At 32.7% G+C, this 6,223-nt stretch overlaps 1 pseudogene across 1 annotated transcript; it reads right to left on the bottom strand.

The window, feature by feature from the left end:
- Positions 1-4,357: 4,357 nt before the first annotated feature.
- On the bottom strand, positions 4,358-6,223 carry LOC143551521 (CASP-like protein 1F1; annotated as a pseudogene). The gene is made up of 3 exons (XR_013138520.1): positions 6,024-6,223; positions 5,222-5,345; positions 4,358-4,715 (listed from the first exon to the last, which is right to left on the bottom strand). The product of XR_013138520.1 is annotated as a CASP-like protein 1F1 (transcript).

Below are 6,223 nucleotides of genomic sequence, written 5' to 3'. Positions count from 1 at the left end.
ACACCAGTGAAATGATTAGAACCTGAACTACTACAAATCATCAACTCAATGATTTGTACAAATGCTCAACAATCAAACAAGTAAAGAATCTAAACAATACGAACAAGACTTCTAATATAACCTTTTTGAGAGAAAATAATATGTGCATCTCTCTTCAATAATTGAGAAGACATTTCTTTATATACTCTGCTCCAACAACTTTGACCAGCCAACATATTTTGACCCGTAACCTGCTACAAGCCCATCTCCATGCTCCAGCCCATCAGTCTTCTTAAGCATTCAAAGCCCAAATTATAAGCAAGCCCATATGAAGCCTAAAACCTCATACACACATATTGAATTGAGTTGGTAAATATTTGTTTACCTTTTTTCAACAAGTTATTCATGGAATATGTGAGATTTGTTGAATATGTGTTAAATACGTATAAAACATATAGAAATAAGTATCTCATACTACACAACACATAATAATTTTACTTACAGATCCACCCGTGGCATAGCGCTTATATATAGGATTACAATTTTGACAGGAGTACTGCCAAACTCGCAAAGTTGAATGTTGATACACGGTTACGGAAAATTAATTGGCTTTACAAGCACATGATTTAGGAAATTCTCGAATTAAAGTGATATAAACATAAATAGAGATCAAAATCGTGGACAAAAATTACTAAACGTAAGAGTTTATTTTGGGGCAAGGAGGCAACATGCTGGTGAGCTAGGCAGTGATAGTGAACGCTGCGATTGATTGGCAATGGCGGACGGCTATACAACTACCAGATGGTAACTATTTTGTTGTGACAACAAATTAGCTAACAGTAAAACAGCGGTTTTAAATGTGAGTTTCTATTCTTTATGCCATTTTAAAAGTGTTTTGGGAAGAAATGCATGACTAGTAAATTGATTACTTGTAAAAGTCACGCAATAAATGTTTTAGCCATGTTAAATGTTATGCATGTGCTTGGATTTGGGGTAAAAGTTAGGTGTTGCAGTTGTGAGTCAACGTGAATTCTGTCTGTATTAACTATGTTTGTTATTGTACTAGAACTCCGGAAGTAAACCTTAAAAAATAAATTAATCATATTAACATACTTAAAAAATGCGGTGCTCATATAACGTGTTATTTTGAAAATTATCATATTTAAAACAATATTTCTTCGGGTGGTAAAACCGGGCGTTGTGTTACAGCAGCGAGTTGACGCATATTCAGTGGGTATTGGTTACGTCAATAAAACAAAATAGAGCGCGTTATAAAGAATTAATAGGGCAGTTGGATATTCGAGAGAGAGAAACTCGTTAATTTGAAGAATTTGAAGAGTTCATTTGAATTCTTCGCTTAAAGTTTGATGAACTTCTTTTCGCTTTCAGCAATTCATGGAAGAATGAATCAGGAAAAACTATGACTGTACCATCTACAAGAAAAGACCTCATGATGGTAAATATGGGACCTCACCACCCATCAATGCATGGTGTTCTTCGACTCCTTGTTACTCTAGATGGTGAAGATGTTATTGACTGTGAACCAATATTGGGTTATTTACATAGAGGTATGGAAAAATTGTGGAAAATCGAACAATTATACAATACTTGCCTTATGTAACACGTTGGGATTATTTAGCTACTATACAATGTTCACAGAAGCAATAATTGTAAATGCGCCAGAGAAATTAGACAATATTAAATTCCCTAAAAGGGCCAGTTATATCGGAGTCATTATGTTGGAGTTAAGTCGCATAGCTTCGCATTTGTTATGGCTTGGCCCTTTTATGGCAGATATTGGGGCACAGACTCCTTTCTTCTATATTTTTCGAGACTTCAATTACTTTGTTTAATTTAGAATAGAACCTTGAATCTATAGAATTGTAGAAGTGAAGATTTGTTTTTTATCATTCAATGAGCATCTTGTATCTCATACATAATAGAAGGTTATAAATCTTTTATGATGTGTTTTATGACAAGATGAATGTTTTGGCAAAGCTGACATTTTCATCGTGCTATTCATAGTATAAGCTAATAAGCTATAGTGAGTAAAGGCAGTTCGGGCTATTATGACGAAACAATAAAGTAGGGTACTCAGTTTTATTTTAACTATGATGTAACAACTAATGTTGTATTATTGTACATTAATGGACTGTAAGGTTGGGCCTGATTTGATTGTGTTGCTTTGATTTTTTTATATAGACTTTCATCATGCATAGTATAAACCCCTCCATTGGCCATTGCCTCCCCCACTTCCAAACAGACATGTGAACCCACTCTAGCCCAACTCGTTTCAATCTGGATTCGTTATTTGCCACTTTCCATGATACTTTAAGGGGTTTAACACTTTAACTATTACTAGGCGGGTGCCCGCGCGATGCAACAGGAAACACATACCTTGGTAATTATGTAACAAGTTTATGGGTGTTCGTTGTTTGATTTAAAACCGTAAAACCGTTCAAGCTGGTCAATGGCTTGATTTCACGGTTGATTTTTTTCATTAACTTCTGGCCGGTCGTTTTCGGTTTTCGACGAGAACCCGTTGCTAACGGTTATGCCCACGGTTTAAGTTTGGCCTTCATATTTTTTTGTGAAGCCGTTACAAATTCATACAACATTAATTTGAGTTGATTTTATTGCTTTGTTTTTGTAATGTGAGTTGTATAAATGGAGGACTGAATTTGTAATTTCAGAATTTATAAACTAAAACAAAACATGGGTTGTACTTTAATGCATATTTATGTGTTTAAACATTTTATTGATTTATAGTTACATATTTGAATTGCACATTAATGCTTTAGTGACTTGTACATTATAAACCGTACCTCAGTATTGAATAAATTTTTATATGAAAACGTCGACAAAAATAAGTATGATGCATCAGTAAGCTCTATTTTTTTCCATAAACATAATATATTTAGAGATATAGAAGAAAAATAAGAAAATATATAAACCTGCCAAATACATGAATAAAGATGAGGGGTAAAAGTTATATCAATTTCTTAAATTACAAAAGGTTAGTAAAGTTTAAGTGCCAATTTTGTAACTATTTTCTAACAAATTGAATTTACGTAAAACATATTTTATAGTGGACAACTTTGCCCCTATGTTATATGCCTTATAGGGTGTAAATAAAGCTTTGAATATTGTAAATTACTTAAAATTCTAGTGTCTTAATTTGCTCGTGAGTGCTACATTATATATAGTATAGATGGATGGTCGTGCGATGCGGTGGGAAACGAAAATTCTAGTAATCATGTAAAAATTACGGATGTTCAAGGTTGGTTTGAAACCTTAAAAACGTTTAAGCCAATCATCACTTTTGGTCAGCTGGTTTCAGAATGTTCAAACCATAACAAGCGGTTTGGTTTATGCTTTATACTGAAAATTGGCCATATAAAACCGGGTCGGTCGGTAAACTTATTATTGAAGCTCAATGTATGAAACCAAACCCTTTGTAATGATTCAGTTTGAATTTTCAACGATTCAGTTTCAGTTTTCAATGAAAAATTTTGAATCGATGGTTTGACTTATTGCTTAACTTAGAAGCGGTTAAAACCGAATTGTGAACACCCATATGTAACATCCTAATTTTAATTGGAATAAACTATACCAATACCATACCTAAGTTTAAGACAATAAAATTCTCATTTTTATGGTGTAATTTTCTTTAAAAAAATATTAACATATGAAAATGTTAGGGCAGCTGGAAAATCGTTGGTGGGAAGTTGGTTAACAATTAAATTTAAAAAGAAATGTATTGGTAAATATGAATGTCCAAAGTTGTAACTATTTATTAAATTTATAAAAGTTGAGTAAAGTTAAGGGGGTAATGTTGTAACTATTTATAGATATATTTTTTAATTGACAAGTTTGCCCTTATCTTACATGCTATATAATGTGTGCATTATGTATTATAAGTTGTAAATTACTTAAAAAAAGAGGTGTCTTAATTTGCCCATAAGATTATTAATATTAATGTTACTTTTGCATATAACTCGCTAGCAGTCTTTATAATTGACTTTTTAAGACCATTTCTAGAGGTTTTTGATAATTTCTTAGGCAATGGGCAAGCACATGGCATGTTTCATTGTTTTGAAAAACCTACATATGGGTTATTGGAGGTGCCTATGATAGTTGCCCGTGAAAGGGGAGAGTTATCCCAAAGTGTAAAAATAAGATTTTGTTTTCTAACTTCCAAAATTAATATACGTCTATATTTATCGACCATATAGTACATAAATCACCCTTTATGTTTAAGTTGGCACCTCCATTACATGCACAAATAGAATCAGCTTGTAGCAGCCTTAAGAAGGAATGAGCTAGAATTGCATTTAAGTTCGGTTCATTAAAAACATACAAAACATTTATTTACTTACTAATTAATCAATAAACACTTTTATTTAACATTAAAAGTAAGGTGAAAAATACAAGTTACTAACATCATTAAATCATCATAATTCATAAAAGACATTTAGGTCATTTCACACGTGCATTAGATACATGCCACTTCTTTAAACCAGGATTTGTCGCGATTTATTCGCGAAGATGATAGCAAGGAGGAAATAACAAAACACAACAATGTAACCCAAGATCAAGGAAAAAACAGCTTTGTGGCAAAATTTCCCAAAGTTGTCACAAACAGGCATCCAACCCGCGTGGCTATTCCTATACTTGCTCACTTGAGCGAAGGTAGTCGCGGCTCCAGATCCAGCGGCCAACAATATTGCTAAAATCTGAATACAAAAGACAAGTTAAATAGTAATCAGTTAAATCACATAACAAATAACATTAAGCAACAATCCACAAGAGTAATGAAACAATATCCACAAAATAATTGAAGACAAAATCTTTGGTTTCTTATGAGTGAAAAGTAGGTTAAAAATTCAATCCATATATTAGAATAATCGGTGTAATCCATATATTTTAAAAAATAAAAGTTAAATGAGACAATATTAGTTTATGAATATTAATGTTGTAAAGTACAAAAACCCCACGGGAAGTGGATGTTCCATTGTGCCAAAAACCAATAAATGCTGTTTTTTTCCTAGATCTTAGGATTTAAAAATTAGGTAAAAAAGCAGTCTTAATAAATCTATAACTTTAAATAAATCATTAAAAATTTCTAACTTAAAAAATAGTAATTGATAGCTCTAACTTGTAAGTAATAACTAAATGCATGATAAATTAAAATATATTAACCCATGCATAAATTGTACAAGAGTGCGTAACGAAACATTACCAGGTCATGGAGGAACAAATAGAAGTAGTTAATCGAGCTGGACAACTTCTTGCCGAGTTTAAAAGCCGGCAGCAACGACAACACCGACAAAGCACAAGCAACCGCATTCATGAACGTAAAAAACCTGCAACAAATCAAATTACTGAACTCAAAACACATGCATCATCGTTTCGTTAAAAATAATGACTGAGATATTATAATACCGACCAGAAAAAAAAAAAAAAAAACACTCAAACACACATCATCATAGGTGTTTTTTTAAACGTCATTGTAACATAAGCAACAAAGTTAACCACTTAAAAGAACATCATCGTACCGTAAGCAACAAAGTTAACCACTCAAAAAAACATCACTATATCGTAAGACAAAGTTAACCACGTAAAAAAAACATCTTTGTAGCTAGCCGTTTTTCTCCCAAAAACATCGTAATGTAAGCAACAAAGTTAACCACTCAATAAACATCTTCGTAGGTTCTCTCTCTCTCTAATTTCAAAAGGCATCATCGTAACATAGGCAACAAAGTCAATCACTCAAAGAAACTTCATCAAAAGAATGTTAGCTTTTGTTTTTTGTTTTTTTGTTTTTTTCAAAAAAACATCACCGTCACGTAAGCAACAAAGTTAACGAACTCAAAAAAATTCATTGTAGTAGTGTTTTTTTCCCTAGAAACATCATCATAACATAAGCAACAAAGTTAACCACTCAAAAAACATTATCGTTTTTTTTTTCCCAAAAAACATCACCGTAACGTAAGCATTAACAAAAGTAAACAACTCAAAAAAAAAAATAAAAATCATCGTACTTGAAGGCAGGAGAGTAGGTAAAACGCGCGTCATGATTCGTCCCGTACAGCACCTTCGACTGGCGGCTATTGAGCATCAACACAACGGCTGCAATTGAGGAGGCAGCCGCCACAATTCTGAGCCAAATTTGTGAAGCCATGAAAGACAAGTGCGTCATTGGAGATGGGATTTATTCGATTTTGTTGTTTTCGGTTTCCAT

The sequence above is a fragment of the Bidens hawaiensis genome, unplaced genomic scaffold (genome assembly GCF_021521415.1).
Source record: "Bidens hawaiensis isolate Kalapana, Puna unplaced genomic scaffold, B.hawaiensis_p1.1 tig00001016_1, whole genome shotgun sequence".
NCBI classification, from domain to species: Eukaryota; Viridiplantae; Streptophyta; class Magnoliopsida; order Asterales; family Asteraceae; genus Bidens; species Bidens hawaiensis.
Note: the sequence above shows the minus strand (reverse complement) of the source record. Positions and strands in the feature narration are given on the sequence as shown.